The sequence below is a fragment of the Lonchura striata genome, chromosome 1A (assembly GCF_050655825.1).
Source record: "Lonchura striata isolate lonStrDom1 chromosome 1A, ASM5065582v1, whole genome shotgun sequence".
NCBI classification, from domain to species: Eukaryota; Metazoa; Chordata; class Aves; order Passeriformes; family Estrildidae; genus Lonchura; species Lonchura striata.
This window is the reverse complement of record NC_140741.1, coordinates 37,064,849-37,086,887: the sequence shown is the minus strand read 5'-3', so window position 1 is coordinate 37,086,887 and position 22,039 is coordinate 37,064,849.

Below are 22,039 nucleotides of genomic sequence, written 5' to 3'. Positions count from 1 at the left end.
GACTCCTCTATCCCATAGATAAATCACCTCTCAACTCACCACAGATTAATGAATCCCCAGACTGTGAGATCTATCACTATATGCTGTAGCCTATCTGTAATGAATGAAAGGTGTAGATTGAAGTAGTGACTGGAGGTGTTATTTGTAAATAAGAAACATTGTCCTGTTCTGAGAATAGATTAAAAAAAGTGTTATTCACCCAACACTGCATTAAAGATTGTCTCGCGTAGAAAAATTGCCTGTGCTGATCTCGTACAGTACTTGCTGATCTGATGGTGGATAATATCATATATACTCAATTTAGGCAGTATGGATGCTTACAAGAAGCTGTGATCTCAAAAACAACAGCACCTCCATACTCAGCAAATTTGTTCCCCTCTTTTGTTCATAAACATGCCTGCGAGCATTGCAAATATTTTTTACTAGTTTTTCAGTCCTGCTAGCACTTCAGAAACAATATAACTAAGTGGTGTCAGCTGAATTCTATTCACCTGAGAGCACTGTTGTTAAAATTGTGCACTGCTTTCCATTACAGGGACAAACAAGACAGGGTTGCTGCAGTGCTGTAATGGGTCACAGGGCAAATTCCCTCCAGCTAAACCTTCGTGTGCATCAAGGACATGCTGTGCTCTAACTTTTCACACTTTCCCTGTCCTGGCTTTGGCCCATGCCAGCTGTGATTCTCCAAACAAGGCATGGACACAGCTTGTAGCTGTGCCTATAGGGGAGATGCCTTCTGTTTATTGCTGAGCTGTTTTGTGGATCAGCAAAGGTGAAGCTGCACGGTTGTGTGCAGCTGGGAAGCCTTGGGTTTTCCCCAGAGATGGGGATAAGTTACCTGACCTCTCCCCAACTCAGAAATGTTCCTGTGATAACCCACTCTTTGCCCTGGCTGCTGCTGCTCTGAGAGATCAGATTCAGGGTCATGTAAGTTTTGTTTGGGAGATGAGATTTAGGGTCACCTGTGACTTTTCCTCTGGCAGAACAATGCCGGTATCAATTTTTAACCAAATAGGTTCATATTTCATACAAACCCATTATTAGAAAAATGCAGGGGAATCTTATCAATACCCATGTAGCTTAGCAGAACTTCTATAAATTTTCTGATGTCAAACTTTCCTCAAGATGCTCTGTTAGAGCCTCTACCTTAGAGCCTGCACTCAATTTTAAATATCTTAATTTTCTTTTGGAAAAGATTATAGGATCATAGGGTAATCAGCCCTGCACATGTCAAGAACACTTCTATTTTTTGGTGCAAATATATTTCTGGCCAATTAATAGACAGCTGATTTTGTGTCTGTACTATTTATTATCCTTTAATCTGGGTAATTTTCCACCCTCTTAAATACCGCTTTTAATGTTTTTATAAAAGCTTATCATATTCCTCTTCTAGGATAAGCAGAAAAAAGTAATTTAACTTGCATCATAAGACACATTAAAGGTTCTCAAAAATTCTCCATTCTCACAATCATTGTGGTTAGTGCTTCTTTGAGTCTGTATCCATTTGGATTACATTTCTTAAATGTAAGTGAAGGGATGTTTTACCTTTATAGAGGTTTTTCTTTTTCTTACATCACTGTGAAATTAAATGCTTCTTTTTCTCTCAACTACTGCTGTGCTCTTTTTTCCTTTTTTAATACTATTTTGACTTCTGCTTCTGTGTCCCTAGTGATATAGCCTATTCTGCTCCCTCTCTTTTTAATGTCAGGCATAAGCAATGCATCTTACTTTTTACAGCAGTATTTTCCCAAAATAAGAAATAAAAATATATCAAAGAGCTTATTTGTGTCATACATGCAGTGACAGAATTAGGACAAAATGGAACAATTTCAGGCTTTTTTCACATTTTCAAAGTAACCTGAAGCATTTTGTTTTGGCATAGACTATCTAATGAGTATCGTCATGGTAACTATTTGAAGAGACTACATTGTGTGTTGTTCAGTTTTACTGGTATCACTTCAATGCAGTGATAATAAAAATAGTGAGAAGTCTACCCTCGTTGCAAAGCTTGAATCACTTTGAATGATTCATGATGGAATCTGGAAATAGATTTTTTGCTTGCTGATCTGCAAACTCTTCCACTGAGAAGAACAATGGGTTAGATGTGGGTGCTGTCCTCAGCTGCTTGAGGATCTAGATGGTCTCCCATTTTTGACTCTGAGTACACAACCATCGTGTAACTTTGCAGAAGGTCTAGTGTAATAACAGGATTTTGTGTTCTGTCATTGAAGAAAGTGTCCTGGCAGCAACAAATCCCTCATCTATTGTCAGAAACCTAGGCAGAGGCAGAATAAGAAAGTTCAGGATCATTCCTGATTTCTGACTGAGCTCAGTTTACAGGTAAATTGGCCCAAGTGGGAGGTGGCATGGCAGGAAATGTGGTCAGAAATAATAAAAGCAGCTGATGGAGTGTGGAAAGAGGCAGCAGTGCGAGTCCATGTATTTTGCCAGGTAGGAATTTATGTTGTTAAAGGTGTTGGCCTACTAACTTTGATAAAAGCCTTGGAGAGATTACTTACAGAGTGGGAAGGTATAAAGGTCATTGGCTTGCATCAGATGCAATATGCTTAAATGTCATACCCAAATTTTTGCAAAAAATGCAAAGATGAATTTAAAGCTCCACCAATTTTTCTGATGAGTGATTTTGTATGATGGGCGGTTATAAGGAGGTGTGAAGGACATTGGCTACATCCTTCAAATTCAGGTGCACATGATGTCATAAACTCCCAGAAATCTGATAGAAATTGATTACTGTCGGAACCCCGGGTTTGGCTGGGGTTCCTGTGTGGTGGTAGAGCTTCTCCTCCAACCCGCGTTCCCAAAGGAAAACTCCACAGTCTCTTCTTGTTCGGTCTCAAGATGTTTTATTGCTAGTTATCTAACAGATTAAGTTCTCGGGCTGCGGCCCTTTGGTCAGCGGCCCAGGCAGAGAGGCACACACTCCTGACACCCTGACTGTCCGGTGTCTTCTTCTCCTCTCTCCCCGCCCAGGGCTGCTGCTATCTTTTATAAGATATATTACGTATAACATGTTTACAATTATCCCCCAATACCTATTACCTACGTTACCAAGTGTTTTTCTATTCTAAACCAATCTGTGAGTGCCAACATCACCAAGAACATGGAGGCAAGGAAGAAGAAAGAAGGAGGATGGGTTCAGCCCACTTTCCTCCATCTTAGAACTTCTGACCCCCATGTACAAAGTAAAAACCCCCCTGTACATGCACTAAAACCCCCCTGTACACTATCAAAAAATATTTCCCCCTACTTTGTGACTACATTTACTATATTATCTAGCACTTTGTGACAGATTTGCAGGGTTGTGTCTGCATTCAAGTTGAAGTTTCATATTGGATTTGCACAAATATGGACAATGCTTTCATCAGGCATGGTATCTTCAGCACAGAACTGTTTTGCAGTCTTCTATGTTTCATGATATCAGAGGTTTCTTTGGTAGTTCAAGAGCTAATAGTAAAGCAATGTTAATTTGTTTTCATCTTCTTGAGAAGAAGACTACACTTGTTATCATCTAAAAATATTTAAAATGTTTTGAGTACAAATTCATTGCTGTAACTGTCTTGTTTTATCCCTGGCAGGTGTAAGCATCTTTGTCTACTTCAGGCTCAGATGATGTCAGCTGGGGGTTATTGTATATATGAATGACAATAACAGATAGTTCAGATAAGTTACTCTACTCTCTTACATATATTACTTTAAAGCATCTGAAGTGGTATTCCTGCTCCTTGTTAACTGAATACATAGACCCTGTTGCTTTTGAACATCTGATTATTTTATCAATCTCAAATATAAATTTTCCTGAAGAAGTAGAGCAGCAGAGTCTCAGCAGCTATAATATTTTTATTTCCATTTGTTTCTTCTGCTTTTGCCTAAGAAATTCCATAGGGGAACTGAGACATCTTGTTTTCTATCTTATCTGAATCAAAATATATTTTTGTATGTGTTATGGTTTGAACAAAATAAGAAATGGGACAACAGAAAAAGCTGTTGTTTCATTCATCCTGTGGATTTCAATCACCTAGTTGGACTTTTTCTGTTAATGGGACGACAGGCTGCTCATCTAGGTAGTGATCAAATCCCATGACAATTGGGAAATATCTTGCTGACCACTAGAACCTGAAATTTCCCTTCAATTTTGAATTGAGGATGATATATTTGAAAAGAACAGATTGACAAGCAAATATCAGGTGTCTTGTTAAAAGGTCAGTGGCTATAGGATAAATCATTATGAAATACAACTATATATTAGCCTTGGGAAATCAAATTGGAAACATGATATCAATCAGGCAATGACTGCATGAATACACCTGGAAGGTGATATTAATACCTGCACGGAGTATGTTTAATCTGGTCTTGACCCCTGGGTTTGGCCTGGAGAGGATGATTATGCTTTCTTTTGCCTCTCTGTGTAAGGCATGGGGCTTGCTATCTCTTACATGTATTCCTGACTGTGAAGTCCTCCTCCCTTGCTCAGGTATTAGTGAGGCAGTGACCCTCAGCTCTTTCAGGAACCCTGGTAAGGGATTCTGTAGCTGAGTCTTAAGGGTTCAGTACAATGCAGGAAGACCTAAGGGTTAAACAGCCTAACTGGCATACAACTACAGCCATAATGAATAACAGTGGCTAGCTGAATGTAGCTGGAGAGAAATAAAGTATATACTATGTACTGTATCATTAATTAGTATTCCAGACAGAGGCTGCAAACAGATTTGGTAAAATGTGAGCACTACATAATTAATAGGTACACGTATCACACTGAAGAATTGATTCATTGCTAGAAATAGGGGCATTACATCAATCTCTTGTATACCCTAGAATGTGCTTATCAGAATTTTCCAGGTTTAAATGAGGAAAAAATGATGCTACAAATATATTCCTGTCTCACTACCTCTGAAGTGAAGGACAAGTGAAGGAAATGAAGGAGAAGCCAGAACAAGATTTTATAATTTTCATGCGAAGTACACATGCATTGTGGGATGTTGGATTAGGTAGGAGTGTATGTGCACATATGCACACATGTAAACACATGGGCAGGGTTTCTATGGATTTGCAGAGCAAAGCACAGAGCTTTTGGCTCCCCTATGAAAGCCTGCTGACTCCATGCCATAGGTGCAGTGTTTTATTCTTGCATGTTGCATTGTCACTTTGCCATTTAGAGTGGGGCTTCTTTCATACCTCTGCTGCACACAAAATAATACTCTTTTTTGATGGGTTGTTTGACAGGGTTTGACTGACCTACTATTCAGTTCCTTATTCATATATTGGAGGATGGACGCACTTAATGGTTACACACAGCAGTACAAATATTGAATTATCATTTATAATTTCATGGTAATATAATTTCTAGAGGATTAAAAACTAGCAGGATACTTATTGTACTAAGAAGAAATCCCCTCCACCAAATACTCACTTGAATGATGGATTTGTTAATCCTAGTTACCACTGCATTTATTAATTGACTTTATGTTGGCACCTACAAGCCCTAGAAACATCTGCCCTGCCATAATTAGGTTAAAACCTAAGATGAAGCAAAAGCACTGTCTGATTTTTGGTTTAGATTGCTGAAGAGCACTGAGTACTCAAGACACAATATCTATCACAAAGTAAATCAGGATTAAGATATGTAATTTTCCTGCAGATCATTTTAAGAAGAATTAAAAAACATAGTATTGTCCATTTTCTTATGGGTGAGGGTATAAACTTCTACTGCTAAGTTCATACTCATTCATGACTTCTGAATTTGACTTATTGGCATCTTTCTGGGGTATGATTCTACTGTTCTTGAACTTAGTGTCACTCTTGTCCATTTTAATTGGAGAAAATTGAATCTAAGCACTACTTTTTCCTACTATCATGAACTCTAAGCTGTAAAAAATTTCTTCAACTCTACTTAACCACAGTAATAACCCTTCTTACTTTGAACATGTATGCTAATTATGTTGCTTCTATTACTGATTTTAAATTCTAATTGCTGAGAATTGGATAAGTATTAGTGAACTTGCTCTAATAAATCTTTACAGTTAAAAACAAATTATGAATAATCTGCTGAGCAATTTTGGATAGTGACTGAGAATGATTTTTCCATTAACATGTCACTATCTTGCAATGTTATTGGGTGATTTGTTGCACACTGAGGCCAATATATGGGATCAGGTCAAGTGGTATGACAGGTAAAACAAGATCTTAGTTAAAATAATATTTATAAATATTTTAATTTATGCATATTGTAGATATAGAAAATGCTACTGATTTAAATTAAATTTAATTGGAAATTGTTTTCAGTCTGTGTTTTCCTTCAGTTCTCTTAGCCTGAAGAGGATCCAGTGGCTTATAGCAGTTTTGTACAATGGCTTTGTAGATCTTACAAAGAAAGGAGAGATTTGTTTTGGGGGAGATGGTAGTCTGGATGTTCTTACCCTTCTTTTTTAAAGGAACAAAAAATCACCAGAAATTCCTAGGGCGAGACAGCTTGCAGAACAGAGATAGCATGTACTTAAAGGTAAGAGCAGATTCAGAGAATTATTAAAGCTAGCATCACAGATCAAACTCATAAAAATGTGGTATTAATGTTCAATCATGGTCTTATGGCAGAAACAATGAAGACCACACCAAAGAACTGTAGCAGTTAAGAGATTAAATTGTATGTTAGGCTTTCTAAAGTTGGGATTTATGCCAATTCCAGGTTGATTTATGCACTGCACTTTGTAATATTCTGTGCAGCCTAATTTGAGTTTTTAGCAATAGGAATGATATCACTTCTTACCAGCAAGCAATTTCTAACAAGCAACTAACTTAGAGTCATTAAAGGCTCAGTAAGTCTCTAGTAACAACAGGAGTCATCTCTATATACTGAGAAGTATTACTGAGCTTGCTCAAAATACCCAAACCTTGTCTTGAATAGATGTGTTGATATGGCTGTTGCATGCAAGCCCTGATGTCATGTTAGGAACTGAATAATTCTTAGACTTCAACAAGCTTAATAGTTTTTTTATTTGAAACACAGTGTTAAGTTTTAGGCTTGTAGCAGAACCTTGGATTAATTTTTGACTGGTTTATATTCTGCTCTGTCTGTAGCAAGTGGATAGATAGCTACTGTCTTGGAACAGATTCTGATATTTGGACTGAGGTTGCTGAAAGGTGTATTTAGTTACATGTCACTTGCAGCCACCACAGAGCAAGGAGTGACTGATGTCATCAAAATAACCACCAGATGTTACAAGCTTCTCAGGATCCTTGTCCTTGATTTCTTTATAATGTCTCATAGTCAGAGAGGAGTCATTGCTACGGATTAACAATATCCAACAAAGAACTTGTTTTCTTATTGAAAGCATCTATACCCCCACTTTATCTTCCCCAAACATTACTGTTGGCCATGGCAAGATGATAATGTCAGCAATTTCAGGTTCAGTGAACATGTGAAAGGGTGCTGTGCAACAGATAACTCTAGTGATATGGGGAGCCATGAGTCCTTTTCTCTTGTGCATGGGTACAGCTGGATGACATTTACATCAAAGCAGGCACTGCACTCCTGTTGCATGGTTGGGTAGATTAAAATACGTCCAAATCATTCCCAAATTAGGTGAAATAGTTAAATGGAAAAAGATGTCCAAGAACCATAAAATATACATGGCTTCTGTTTGGCATCAATTAAATGGAATGTTTTGACCTTTTCTTTGATATATGGCAAGATGAAATGTAGCTAAACTTAAATGCAAAGCATAAACAAACTTGTATGTTTTGGGAATTGATTAAAGAAACAATAGCTGTCCATACATCTTATGAATTATTTCAGCCTGTGTATCTTATAAGTTGAATAAAACATAATGAATTTTTATAAAACTTAGAAACATTTCAAATATTTGCAAGTGCAGAAACTTACCTTATTCATCATTTCTAATTGTAATTAAAAGAATACTTAAATTTTGCAGCTGGCAAAGTAAAAGCCACAGTACTTTGTAGAAAGCTCCTGGTGAATTGGTCATAAACAGACAAATAAGATGCAGTTTGCTTGCTTTCAGAGAATTTAATGAGTAATAATAACATGTCTTCAACAGTATTAGTATTAAATCTCTGCCTTGAATGGGCCAATAATTTACACTAAGCTTTGTGGTCAGAAACAAATTGTTTTCACTTTTCTCTATCCTCCTGTGCTCTCACTTCAGTAAGTTAGATATTATCAGGACCAGTATGAGCCACTCACCTGAAATTCAGTCTTATAAATGTATTTGTTGCTCTACTCCTGGATGGAACACAATTGCAGGAAGGCCTTCAGCTGAAGTAAGGCTGAAATGGAAACATCATATGTTTCATTACTGATGAAAAAATTCCTCAAAACTCTGTTTTCAAACAGTGCCTCCCAATAGAGGTTGAAGGCACTAATTCCATCACAGCCACATCTGTATTTCAGATGTATAAATAAAGCATGTCAGTTAATCTCTGAAGGTACCCAAGTTTTAAGGTATTTTAAACCCTTAAAACTTGATACTTTTTTATTTGATGTAAGTTACTATCATGTAAAAGGTGTTAATTAAAATTAAGTGTGCTAACTTTCATTTCCATTTGAAAAATAATCCTGGTGTTAAAATCACTTCTGTTGATTATTTTTTAATAAAAATAAATGTGTATATTAGTGGATATAGACAAGGATTCCTCACAGAGAAGCTGATGAAATATGAGCTGAATGAGCAGATAGGAGGTGGTGACCAGTGGTACAACATCCAGCTGGAGGCTGGTGATTAGCAATTCCTGGTCAACATCTTCACTGATGATCTGGATGATGGGACAGAACATACCCTCACCATGTATACTGATGGCACAGGGAGGACTGACTTACATCCCAGAGGGTTGTGCTGTGGTCCAGAGAAATTTTGTCTGGCTGGAGAATTGGGCTAATGGCAACATCATCAAATTCAGCCAGGGGAAGTGCAACATCCTGCACTAGGTAAGATACAAGCATCAGTAAATGGGTCTGACCAGTAGGAAAGCAACTTAATCCCAAGAGGCCCTTTCTGACCTCAGCCCCTCTCCAATTCTATGTTTCTGTAATGGCACTTCTTTCAACTCATGATTGTCTTAAGAATTTCTAATATCCCGATTCACAAAATATAATAAAAGACAATAATGATGTTCATGCCTTCTTGAATTATTTATTGGTGTGAGAAAAATTTGTCTTTTGCTAGTTACTTGTATATATTACTTACCCTCAATAAATACAGACTTCGAATGAATTCCGAAAGGAGCAAAACCCTGTTTTCTTGCATTCTTCTAGGGTGACAACCTGCAGGAGTAACACACATACGCAAACTTGTATAATTAGGTAGAAATATGTTCTATCAGAGTAATTTTTATGTATTGCTGGTTTTGGTCTTGAATAAGTGTAGAATATTTGTTACCAATATTGTGTTTCTACAAGCAGGGAAAAACTGACAAAAGCAATGAGGACAGTGCAGAGCTTAATGCTTTTCACTATTTGGATTGATTCCCAAAAGATGAATGTATACACTTTCTTTTTCTCCACTGTTTTATATACTTAGTAGAGTAAATTAAACCAAAATTTCAAATTAGGAAAAGATTCAGGTTAAAACAGATGGAAGGAAAGAGAAGGGACATAGAGATGAACAGTGCATGGTGGCTGCAGACAAACTCCAAAGCAATGGAGACAGTGAGTTTTATGTTCTTTAGTACAGGTAGACATGACAGCACAATAGTCATGACAGCAGAAGGAGGCTCCAGGGTGGTTTTCAAAGTGTTTGGGGCAACAAGAGATGATACTTTTATTTTCAGAGTTCAGGTTCCAAGGTTTTGAGTATTTGAACTCAGTGAGCAGTGTTTTGAGTTGCACTGTGAGGTAAGGGAGGTTGTATGTAGACCTCAAAGCAGTGTGATGATCTGTGCCTGTAGGAATTTGTACTAGTCTAAATTTGGAATAATGCACTCTAAATGAGCTGTAATTTTTAAAGTGAGCTGAAGTTGAAACCTTCTACAGTACAGTTTGGAGGTAATGTATAAGAACAGGTGAAATCCAAAAACCCTACACTGGAAAAAATAATGAAGCTTTCTGCGAACTTGGAGGTTATAAATATTGACAATGGTTACCACTGCTGTTTTTGAATCTACTTTTGCTGTGGATTTGACTGAAACTTGACTCAGGGAATTACTTTAGTTGCACAAGTGAAGGCATTCTGGTTTAACTTAATAGAGTTAATTCCAATTTTGTACATCTAGGCTTTTGGATGATCAATTAAACTGAAAAAGATGACTTGAAGAAAGGTGTGTGTGGCTAAGTGTTCTTGAATTTTGATAACTGTATAGACTTGAACATCTCATTTTTCTTTGTGTCTTTTCTTTGACACTAAAATGGGGAGGAGATGAAATGAAACCCAGTGAAATATTTCTCTACACAGGTCCTTGGACAAATTAATTATGCCAAGTCTTCATATTTGTATTGCCAAAAAACACATCTGTTCCTTACACACACATCTGCAATAAACAAAATTTGTGTAACTGTATTTTTTTGAGGAGACCCCAGAGAAAGTGATTCTTTCTAAGACTGAAGTAACTTGTTTCATTCTCTGAAATAAGAAGCATGTAGACTACCGAACTGCAGCCATTATTTTCATTAATTGTGTCAAATGCAAGTTACAAGAAGAACATCTTCCCTTGCTTTCTTTGTTTCCTCCCTACCAAATAAGTGTATTTTATTTTCTGAGGTAACTGAAATGTGTAAGTGAATATAATTTACAAACAAAAGAATATTACAAATAGTAAAGACATAGTTATGAAAAAGAAAACCTCCATAAATACAATCTTCATGTCTTGATGGCTTTTCTAGACCTCCTCTTTGTAAGACATAGAATACTCCCTGGCAGTTTACTGTGTAATGACTACAGTGACATTTACTGAATATTTGGACTAAATTATTTAGAAAATTATAATGTAGTCTTCTCCTTGAGGCTGGATTATTCAGTGTGTCTGTCCAGCTCTTTATTAGTTCATCATTGCTCCATACTCTGCATCACAGAGTGCCTGGTTTTGGTGAGGATGTTTTTTTGTTTTGTTACTGTTGTTAGCTCATGTGTACTAGTGGCACCAATAAATAATCCAAAGTAGTAGATTGTTGCTCTGCCTCATAGGACTTGTATCGTTTTGGCTGAGCTAACATCATGTCTATCACCCTTCCCTCTTTTTTCTTTAAATTTTGCTGCAGACTGATACCTTATCACTGGGATTAATTACCTCTTGCCCTAGTTAAGATGCTTCCATTTTGTTACAGTTGACTTTCCCTTTTAATTTTATAAATATTCTGATATTACATTCTTTAGCCTGAATATCCCTTAGAGATGTGTCTGTAAGTTAACATTTAACCTCAGTCTTGTTTTTCTCAGTTGTTTAATTTAAAATGTTTTGTGTTTTATACATGAGCAATTAAGCATGTAAGACAAATAAGTTGTTGTCTCTTATAGCATTTTGTATTAATTCACAGGTTCTGCTTGTCCCAGTTACATAGTTCATTAATCTGGAAAGGTTACTTGTTTTGGAAAGAATTTTTGCTTCATCAATGTCACTGGTAAAGAATATATTTGACTGTATAATTTCTTTCACTTTACTCATTACATTGCTAAAGTCAAATTGAAAGTGAAATGATTCTGTAGCAAGCACTCTTCCCTCGTGTATGATACATTTGAGTGCATGGTGAGGATAAGGAGAAAACAACTGTTCTGTGTCAGGATGATTTAATGATGGATATTAAGATGACATTGCACAAAATGGCAGAACAAGGATTCATTGCTAAGAATTAGTATCAAGCAAAGTACTACACCTAACATAGAAAAGAAGGATTTGAGTGAATACAAACTGGTTTTGACTAAACAGCACAATGCTAAGCCATTCACAAGAGGTGTCATTCTGGGATATGCTAATGTGAGTTTTGTATTGAGGGCATGGCAACTAATCATTCTGCTAAGTTGGCAGGCAGTAGCAAGGTTTCAGCTGGAGTTTGATTACCATACTGGGTATTTCATGCTAACGCAGATGCTAAAATATTACAGAGAGCGGCTTAAGAGAGTAATAAAAATAATCAGAAGTATAAAGTATAAAATTTAGGATGAAAGGCTGAACATCTGAGTTGTTTTGTTCTAGAAGAGAAATAATGGAGATTAAGTGGTCACAAAAGGAAACTAGAGAGTGACCTTCTTATGTCCATTGTGTGCAAGAATTTAACTTCCTTTTCACTAAGGGAGAGTTGAGATTGGGGGCAATTTCTAGTTATGAGGATTCCTCAGGAGGAAGCTACCAAGGCATGGGGTGGGATTACAATTAATGAAAATTTCCAAGAAAAATCAGACTGACATCTCTTAAGAATGGTCTAAATATATTTTCTTCTCACCTTGGAGTGAGGGATTATAACTGATCTAAGATTTTATGCCTGAGGAATCTAAGATGCTACTGATTATGTTTTACCTCTATTTCTATAACTTGCTAAAAATTCAAGAAGTGATGAGACAGATTATCTTGCTATATGTTGGAGTATACAGGTCAGGTATTGAAGAATAAATCAGTTATCTTTGGTTTCCAGATATTATGGAGAAAGAAGCAGGTGCACAACAGGATTCATTTGATCTGCCCTAGAGCCTTTACAGTGGACTGTTCTCTGATCTGCCTCTTTCCTCTGGCTCTGAAGAGACCCCCAGCTGATTAGAATGTATTTAGCTTGGTTGTCTTCTGTGACAAAGTGACCCGATTAGTAGATGAGGGAACACTTGTGTATGTCGTCTATCTAGACTTCAGTAAAATGTTTAGCACTGTCTACCACACCATCCTCCTAGAAAAACTGTCTGCTCACAGGTTGGATGGGTAGACTCTGAAAAAACTGGCTGGATAGCCAGGCCCAGAGAATTGTGGCAAATGGAGTTAAACCCAGTTGGCAGCTGGCTGCTAGTGGTGTTCCCCAGGGTTTAGTTTTAGGGCTGGGGCTGGTCCTGTCTACCACCTCTATTGGTGATCAGGATGTGTGGATTTGAGTGCAGCCTTGTAAATCTGGAGACAAGACTAAGCTGGGTAGGAGTGCTGATCTGCTCAAATGTAAGGGGGCCCTGCAGAGGGAACTGGGCAGACTCCATCAGTGGGCTGAGGACAAATGCAAGAGGTTCAACAAGGTGCCAGGTTCTCCCACTCATGTTGCAGCAAATGGATGCAGCACTACAGGCCTGGGGAGGAGTGACTTGGAAGTTGTTTGGCAGAAAGGGACTTGGGGGTGCTGGTTTGCAGCCAGCTGATCGTGAGCCAGGGTATGCCCAGGTGGCCAAAAAGGCCAGTGGTATCTTGGCCTGTAGCAAGAACATTGGGGCCAGCAGTACCAGAGCAGTGATCATCCCCTTGTCAGCATTGGTGGGGCTGCACTTCAAGTACTGTATTCAGTTCTGGGCCTCTTATTTTAAAAAGGACATTGAGATACAGTGAAGTTTGAGTAAGGTCTAGAATGTGTTTTATGAGGAGTGGCTGAAGGAGCTGGGTTTGTTTATTCTTGAGAAGAGGAGGCTCAGCGAGGAGCTCCTTGCTCTCTTCAACTATCTGAAAGGAAATTGTTGTGAGGTAAAGGTTGGTCTCTCCTGCCATGCCTGCAGTAGCAGGACTGGAGGAAATGGTCTTACGATGAGATGGGAAATTCAGATTAAATATTAGAAAAATGCTTTCACTGTTAAACTGTTGTACTAACTGGGCTTTTTATGTGAATAAATAAAGCTATACAGCAGCAATTTAAATTTTCTAAGGATAAAAAAATTGTTCTTAAATTGGGACTGATAGCAATTCTATCATATTGTGTAAATAAAAATGCTAATAGTTAAAATATTGTGGGGAGTATTTTCTAACAGAAACTATTCCAAGGTTAATGCTGCTCTAACACTCATTATTTGAATTAATGAACTAATGCCCTGAGATAGAGCTGGGGCATATGTGCACACTTGTTTCTGCTGCCGTGAAAGTGAACACAGTGAATATTAAAGTGCAGTTAAGGAGATAATAATTTCTAGTAGTTAATATTTCTGCCTATAGACTAATCAGTAAATGTAGATACATGCATTAATTTCTTAATTTTTCTAGGCTTACCTCTCATCAGCCACACAATTTTCTCTTACAATATTACTTTATGTAAAATATCTATTAAAACCAGCTGGTGCAACTGCTTCATGTGTAATATATACACCTGAAGATACATATTTTCTGTGATCAGGAGACTGTAAAAATGTAAAATGTTTCTCTTTCATAGAATTTACTTAGTCTTGTTTTAAGGTTTGTATTCTGATACAGGAGTGTAGCAATCCAGCTACATTGTAGGCACGTTTTTTTACATATTCTGTGTGAATGTCCCAAAAATAATAGATTTTTTTTAAAAGCCAATAAAAGAATTCCAGGGACTCAGCTGGTTCTCAAAGGCCTTTTACTCCTGCAGTCAGCTTTTGCTGCCATGTGTCCTGCTGGGTATTTGGAGTGACCTGGCGGGTCTTGCTGTCTTGGTGACTGACAGAAGCAGCATGTCTCTTCAGTCCACTGGCACCATTCCATACCGGCTGCAAAGCAGAATTTCAATTCAGTGATAAGCAGGAGTTGACTACTTGGTGGGCCTATTCTGACATACTCCTGAGTAGCTCAAGAATCCTTCTAGAGTTACGTTTTGAAGCAAAAGCAACATTATAAGAGAATATATAAATATCAAAGTTCAAAGTCATGTGTGCAAATTCTTTTGAGAATCTTTTCCTAATAACATACCAGTTAGATACAGATAATTATTCCTTGTGCTCTGCTACTGTATATTGAATAGTTCAGTAATGCTTGACTAACTTTTGCCCAAAGTTTTCTGTCAGATGTAGTTTCTCTTAATTTATTTAGAAAATATATGTATAACTCAGTTGCAAACATCTTCATTATATTAAGAGTTCCAAAGTGGTAGGCTGTCCTCAGTGCCCAGAACTGAGAAAGAACTTCTGGTGGTGAGGAGCTGGGATGAAGAGCAATATGAACTTCTTGACCAAGTCAGCATAATTTTTGTCAAAATTTTCTCTACAGTAGTCTCTTGAGGCTGTGGTTGTGAAACAGATGTTAAAGCTGTTTTCCACAACTGTTTCAACTTTGCATTTTCTTTTGCTACAAGCTGGAGCCATAGGTCCTGTGCAGTGTCTTTTGAGCTCTTATTTATAAATATGTTCATTGTGTACAAAGATTTGGGTTTTTGAAATGACATTGAGGCAGTAGCATATTACTACATCTAAGAATTTAGATGTATATTACTATATATTAGATATTACTTGTCTGGTTTATCAGTATCAGTTTATCAGTGTTCTTTTAGTTTTCAGTATACATTCATTTTTTGAATGTGGTTGTGCCTGTGAAGTTCTCCAGGTTGGATTTTTTTTTATTTTTGAGTATTTTACAGTTTATTGCTGATTTTATATTAATATAGAAGATGATGAATGTGTTCCTCAGTGATTACAAATCTCCACAACTTTCCTGCGGTGATTTAAGATTTCACAACTAGCTTTGCTGGTTTAGAGGGCTAGGGCATGCATAAAACATACTCATTTTTCAAACTCACTACACGTCTTAATTTAACACTAGTGATAATAACTTAAATTGATACTCTGGCTTCTAAATATACAGCCAGTTAACTGTACTGGTTAATGAGTAGGTACTTCTGATGAATGTGCCACAAAGGCTTTCTTATAAGTCCTTAAAAACATAATATTGTGCTTGTTTTAAAAAATTATCCTTAGAAATAGTTCTCTATTGACAATCAAATATCTTTGTTTTAAGTATCAACTGGGTAATGTAGTACAAACTGCAAGATTTTAAAAGCCTATGGATCAGTAAGAAGCAAAGATGAACTAAATTTTAGAAGTTGATGCAGGTGCTTTGTGGTAACATGAAATGTGCTGTCCAACCATTCATAAACATTGGACTAACTGGGATATTTTATTGGTTTTAGGTCATTAGCCTAATGTGTTTGTTTCAGTGGGTGGTTACAATAAAAACTCCATATTTTTTATTTCAACTGAAGAACTGTGACTGCAGGACAATCATAATATGCAGTCATATTCTGCAATCTCGTCAGCATCTCCTTAGAAGGATTCTATTCTGTACATATTAAGAAACTAGCTCTTTACATCTAGATTTTTTTTCCATGCCATGCCTCCTTTTTTGCTAGACTTGTGTGCCTGAAGAACTTTTATCTTCCTTCAAAAGCATCTCTTCCTTGCTCACCCCTGAACCATTTGCAGACCTGTTATGGACTAGTGTCCCTAACAAAACAGTCTCCTGAGGCTATTCCTCATCTCATCTCTTTTGTTTCCTTTCCTTGCCTTCATCATGCTGCCCAAACCTGTCCTCACATCTTCTCCCATGCCAGAAGCTGGCCACTTCCTCTGGCACTTTTCTATCATGAGGTGGTGGAACTAGAAATCCTGCATGGAGGAAGCAAAGCATTAAGTAGGACTTTTGGATGGACCACCAAAAAGTGTTTGTGCCCCTTCATGCAGTGGACCTGTAGCAGCCAAGTGTTAGTGGGTGTTGGGTTTTGCAGTCAGAAGGTTTTTTCCTTTTGATCATGTGGATAGGGAGCACAAGATGCCAGGCTTCAGGAAGCAAGTGCTGAGCTGTGACAATAATTTATTTGGATTATGGTATGCTTTCTGCATGCATCTGAAGGGCACAGGGAAAGGATTTGGTAAACTGGTAGTCTGCAAATGGAATGAATAGTTCAGGTAATATTGTTCATGTAGGCCATAAACCACAGGTAGTCTACCTCAATCTTAAAACACTGCAGCAGAAAAAATTAAATTAACCAAAATGTCACAAAAAACCCCGAAGTCTTTTAATATTATTAAATAACCTTCAGGATTTCCTCTGTTTGGGAAATATCTATGCAATCCTTGAACAGATTCAGGATGAAGTTTATATCATTTATTATACAATTTCTGGTGGACTTTGTTTCTCTGTGATGGAGACCCTAGTTCTTGATAATCTCTTGCGATGGAATCAGTGGCTTGGGAATTGACAGGAAAACCTTTGCTTCAGGATTTTATTCTCTTGATCTAAAATGAAATTCTTGATGACAGCTAACAGCAAAGGTTCATATGGTTTTCTTTCTGTGTTTTAGTGCATGGAGGAGAAAACTAGATCACTTCTTTCCCCCTCTCCAACAGGTGATATTTAGAAATATCATAGCAGATTTCACAACAGTGAATGCAAAAGCATACAATACTCCTTGTTTCAGAGGGGATAAGGCAAAATTTTCTTCCCTATTTTAGCAGCAGTAGTGGTAAAGGGTGTCTCCCAAGACCTTTGGTGTACCTGATTTAGGGGAGCTTCTCCTGTTACACAAATAATCTCTTCCATAGATGAAGCAGAGATATTTCTTCCTCAAAATATATGCTATTTTAACAGGAAAGAGTCTTACTTCTCAGAGCTTGGTTCTCTTACACTACCACAGGAGAGTTCTGCTTCCTTTTTTTTAAAAAAAAAGCTCCTATTTAGTGACACTTTCTCAGAGACTGGACTCTATGTTGGCCTGTAGCACCTTCAATCTGCTTCAAACTGTTGATTGTTCCTTGTCTTATAATTAGACTATAGTTTACTATGGCCAGGTCCATAATTTTCATGGTTTGTATAGTGCCTTCTGTGATGGAGCTCTGGTATGTGCTTAGATCAACTAGACCCCACAGTAGCAATACTAACATGCTTTTAATCCCATTGTCTCCAGTTCTGTTTAATAAAATGTATCACTGTGAAATATCCTGATAACTCCCAGAGCAGTTGTAGAGTGGTGGTGATGGCTTTGACACCCTTAATTGCTGTTTATGAAAGCTTGTGGCTTTCTGATGCCTGCAGCCAGGGCAGCATCAAATGTGACTTAACATGGCAGCTAATTAAATGCCATACTTCAGTGTGGACTCATTACCTCTTAACTCAGGTCTTGAATAATACTTGCTAAATAGTACTTGAATAGATACAAAGAGAACCACAATGTCATTTTCATATTTCTACTGTTCCTGCATTGAATATTTGCTGGGAATAATTTTAGGATCTCTGAAAGGCCGCCAGATGTCAGTGTGACCTTCTGCAATTTACTGTGGTATAATTAACTCTTTTTATCAAACAGAATTGGGAGTTTTTAATCTATTTTTAAAAGAAAAGTTCTATTTTCTGTGACTGAAAGAAATAAAGTCAATTATTAAATACCTTCTCAAAGTTGCAATAAGTCAATTATTACAAAGAAAGGGCAAAAATAAATGCTGTAGAAATTCTGTGCGTTTTATGGTGGACTTTTGCAGAAAAATCAGACTGGCTAGTAGAATGGTAAGAAGCATAAGCATTTTGCTGACACAAAACAGAAAGTTGAATGCAATTTTCTGAACAGAGAGTGGCTCATGTTCCTTCATCTACCAAACTTAGTTATGCTAAGTATGCTTAATTATCACAGTAGTGCTGGGGTAGGGGAAGATGACCTCCTCCTTTTAGCTCCTACTAAAACCAATGCTGGGCAGAACCAAATCAAAATACTGGCAGGACCCAAAAAAGGCTTGATTTTATTAAACTATAGTTTTTCCTTAATAGTTCTCCTATTATTGTTTGCCAAGCCAGGTGTCTGTGCTTCTATGATTTCACCTAGGTTATTTGGCCTTGGAGACCTTCCTAGGTCTGTGTTGGAGTGTTTATCTGATCATTATCTATTGGGAGATGTGAGAACTGGGCATGTATCCCTTTCACCTTTGTCCATGCTACTTCTCATGTCAAGGAAACCTTAATTATTAGAACTGGTACCAATGGCAGTGCAATCCCAAGGTCCTCTGGTTTGGTGGATTTGAGGAGCAGGAACACAGGGGGTGCCTTGACACATTTAGGAGGCTGGTCAGGAACCCAGTCTCTTTGGAAAAAAAAAAGTTTGGGAAAATATACATAGCTTTTTTCTCCATATGAAACCAAAACCAGAAATTCTCATTCATTTGTATTCAGATGCCTTGGTTCTGTTTTGAAGTCAAAGAAAAGAACAAAGGTGCCTCATGATAAAATTGAGCTCACAAATCTGCTAAAGTTCTAATATCTAAGTAGATGCAACATGATTATATTTCCTTTCTCTTGTTGTTTCAGTTAGCATGTTAAAAGCCTACTTTCCAATACGAACTTGTCCACTGCATATTTCCATCTCAAATTCCTTAACCAGGTGTCCTGAGCATCTTGCATAGAGGAGCTATAAGTGCTAAAATCCTTTTACTGTACTGGGAAAGGGTGTTTTTACAGTGAGAAACTTTAATTTTAACCAACTCATTGACTTTTGCAATCTAGAACAATGGATTAACATTTTATTGAAACCAATATAACTGATTTATTGTTCTGTGAAATAGATGTATACAGTTCTTTAATAATGGATAACTGCAGTAGTCACATACAAGAGTTAATGAAGACAAACTATGTCAAAGTTAAGGAGAAATTTTTGAAAAATGCTCAAGTGATAAAGGTAACTTTATCAATAACAACCACCTCTATGACAACACAAATGCTCAGTAACCCAAATTTCTCTCATTTTTTTTCAAATATTTTAAATCATTTTTATCTCAAATGACTACAATGTGCTTTCCCTGCCTTCCTGGTATATATTCTGAGTGCCCATAGTTTGCTATACATTCAGTTACCTTAAAATGGATTTCAAGATGCTCAAAAGCATTAGCTAATGTTTTTACAGCTTAGAAAACACAGTATGCATGGTACAAATTAAAGCTTTGTGCTGGGAGAAAAGCCAGTGACTGCAACTTATCTGTATGATGAACATTCTATTTTCAAAAGGTGCCAAAATTTGTCAAATTTTCTAAGGTGAAATATACTCCCAAATGTCAAAGTTTTTCATAAGGAAAAAAGGAAAAAATCCTACGTCAATATTTTAAAATTTCTACTAAACATTTTATTTCAATAAAGTAGAAATGTTTATCTTAATCTTTGAATTTTAAAATATTTTGTTATGCTGCAATGTAGGATAAAAAAACCAAGAATAAATCTATCTAAAAATTAACTAACAAAATTATTTGCATTGTATTCTGTTTGAGCATATCTAGTTTTCTCAAATAGCATATACCAGGGGAGTTTAATTCCATCTAAAGCTTCACCACTCCATTCTGCTCTCTAAATTTACTGTTAGAAGACTCTTTCAATATAAACCTTGCTTTAATCCATTACAAAACTGCCTTAGCTTGAAAGTTGCCAGATGTATTCTGAAGAGAAAGATTAAAGGTTTCCAAATTGGTTTTAAGTAAAATGTAGTTCTCAGATTTTAGTTTCCTGTTTTGGTTTCTGAGTGTTACTCCTTTATCTCCTTTTAGCTCAAAATGAGCTTGTTTTCTTCTTAGACTGAAAGGACCCTTAATACTTCTATTTAAAGTGTTCTTACTATTCCTTAAATTAGGGGAATGTGAGATACTGAAGTTAGTAATGACCTATGTTTTGGATAATTTTGGCTTGCTTCTGGGAAGAAGTTCCTTAGTTACTTTTCAGCTTGAAGAGAATCAGAGAGGGAAACCTGGAAACTCATTATTAATTACATAATTTGAGAATCATCACTTCCTGTCCAAAACTGTTAACATATCTGCTTAAATGCAGATTGGGTGCAGGAGGTAAGTGCACCCAAAGAGCTGATGTCCTGTGACATCAGGAATATATTCCTCCTTGAGAATTCCCAAAGCTATTTCAAAACTTATATCCTGTGTCCAGCAGAATGACACTGTAAATTAAGCAGCTGTAAGCACTTTCAGATTGTTCTCAGCTGTTTGCTTATAATTCTGGATTCTGTTTATCCTGAGCAGTGAAAAAAAACCATCATCAAAAGGTAGCTGCATGAAAGATCAAACAGAAGCAAATGGGTGGGCGTGACTGTGGAGAGCAGGACAGAAGTGGAAGGACACAATTTTTAATTCAGTGCATACTGCAGGCAGGCAAGGGTAGTGGTGAAATGTGCACTGGGTTGGAAGTCATGTGTAACCCACAAAGCAGGAACTCAGTGGGATCTTTTGGTGATTCTGACTTCCTGCTGGTGTCCAAGGCAGCTGTTCCCTCTTTCCCTCTGTCCCTTCCAGTGCGATGCACAGCATGAAAGAAGACAGCACACTAGAGAGTTTCATTCTGCTTTTCAAGCACTGAAAACAACTAAAGCATGTAATTTATGAAGTTCCCTTCATTACCATACTTCTCAGTTTCTTCTAAAGGATGTATTTTCTTAATTCCCTACTGACTCTGTCACCTAATTGCAGTCAAAGACTTTGATCTAACTGTAGTTCTAGACTTTGATAATGACTAGGAAGTTCCAAGGGATGCAAATTTCTATTATTTCTCGCATAAAATATGGAAACATTTGGATTTGCAAACAGAAATCACAATTTCTACCTGAGAAGGGAGCTGGAAGGAAAGCTGCACAAAACTGTTCACACAGAGACTGAAGGATGCAGATGGTTTCTGTGATTCTCACCCAAAAAATAAAGTAATGAAATAAAAATGAATCAGTCATGGAATTATCATGGAGCTTGCACCCATACTCTATTGTATTGGCATGAAAGGTATATTCTTCTCCTTCCATTGATTTTTTGTTGAGATTAGTAGCTATTTGAACAAGGATCATTTCTCATCTTCAATACCAGTATTCCAGAACTTCATATTTTTTGGCTCTTAGCCTGTAATAAGTATGACAAAGAATAATGATAATACATAGATTAAATTAATTTCCATGTCCTAAATAGAGTTTTAAAATTAATTTTAAAATTCTATTTAAAGTAAAATTTTAAACTTTTAACTTGTCCCTTAAGAAGGTTGACACTAAATCTGATAAATCTGAGTGAGCACTCTAAAAAGACTTTCAAAATGAAGAGTTAAAGTAGTTGTAATATACCACAGGATAAATGAAATTTAATATTTGTTATCAAGTTTGCTATTATGTTTCTAGGTATGATATTGTCTGCAATGCACCAAATTGAATTTCTAGAGCAGAATA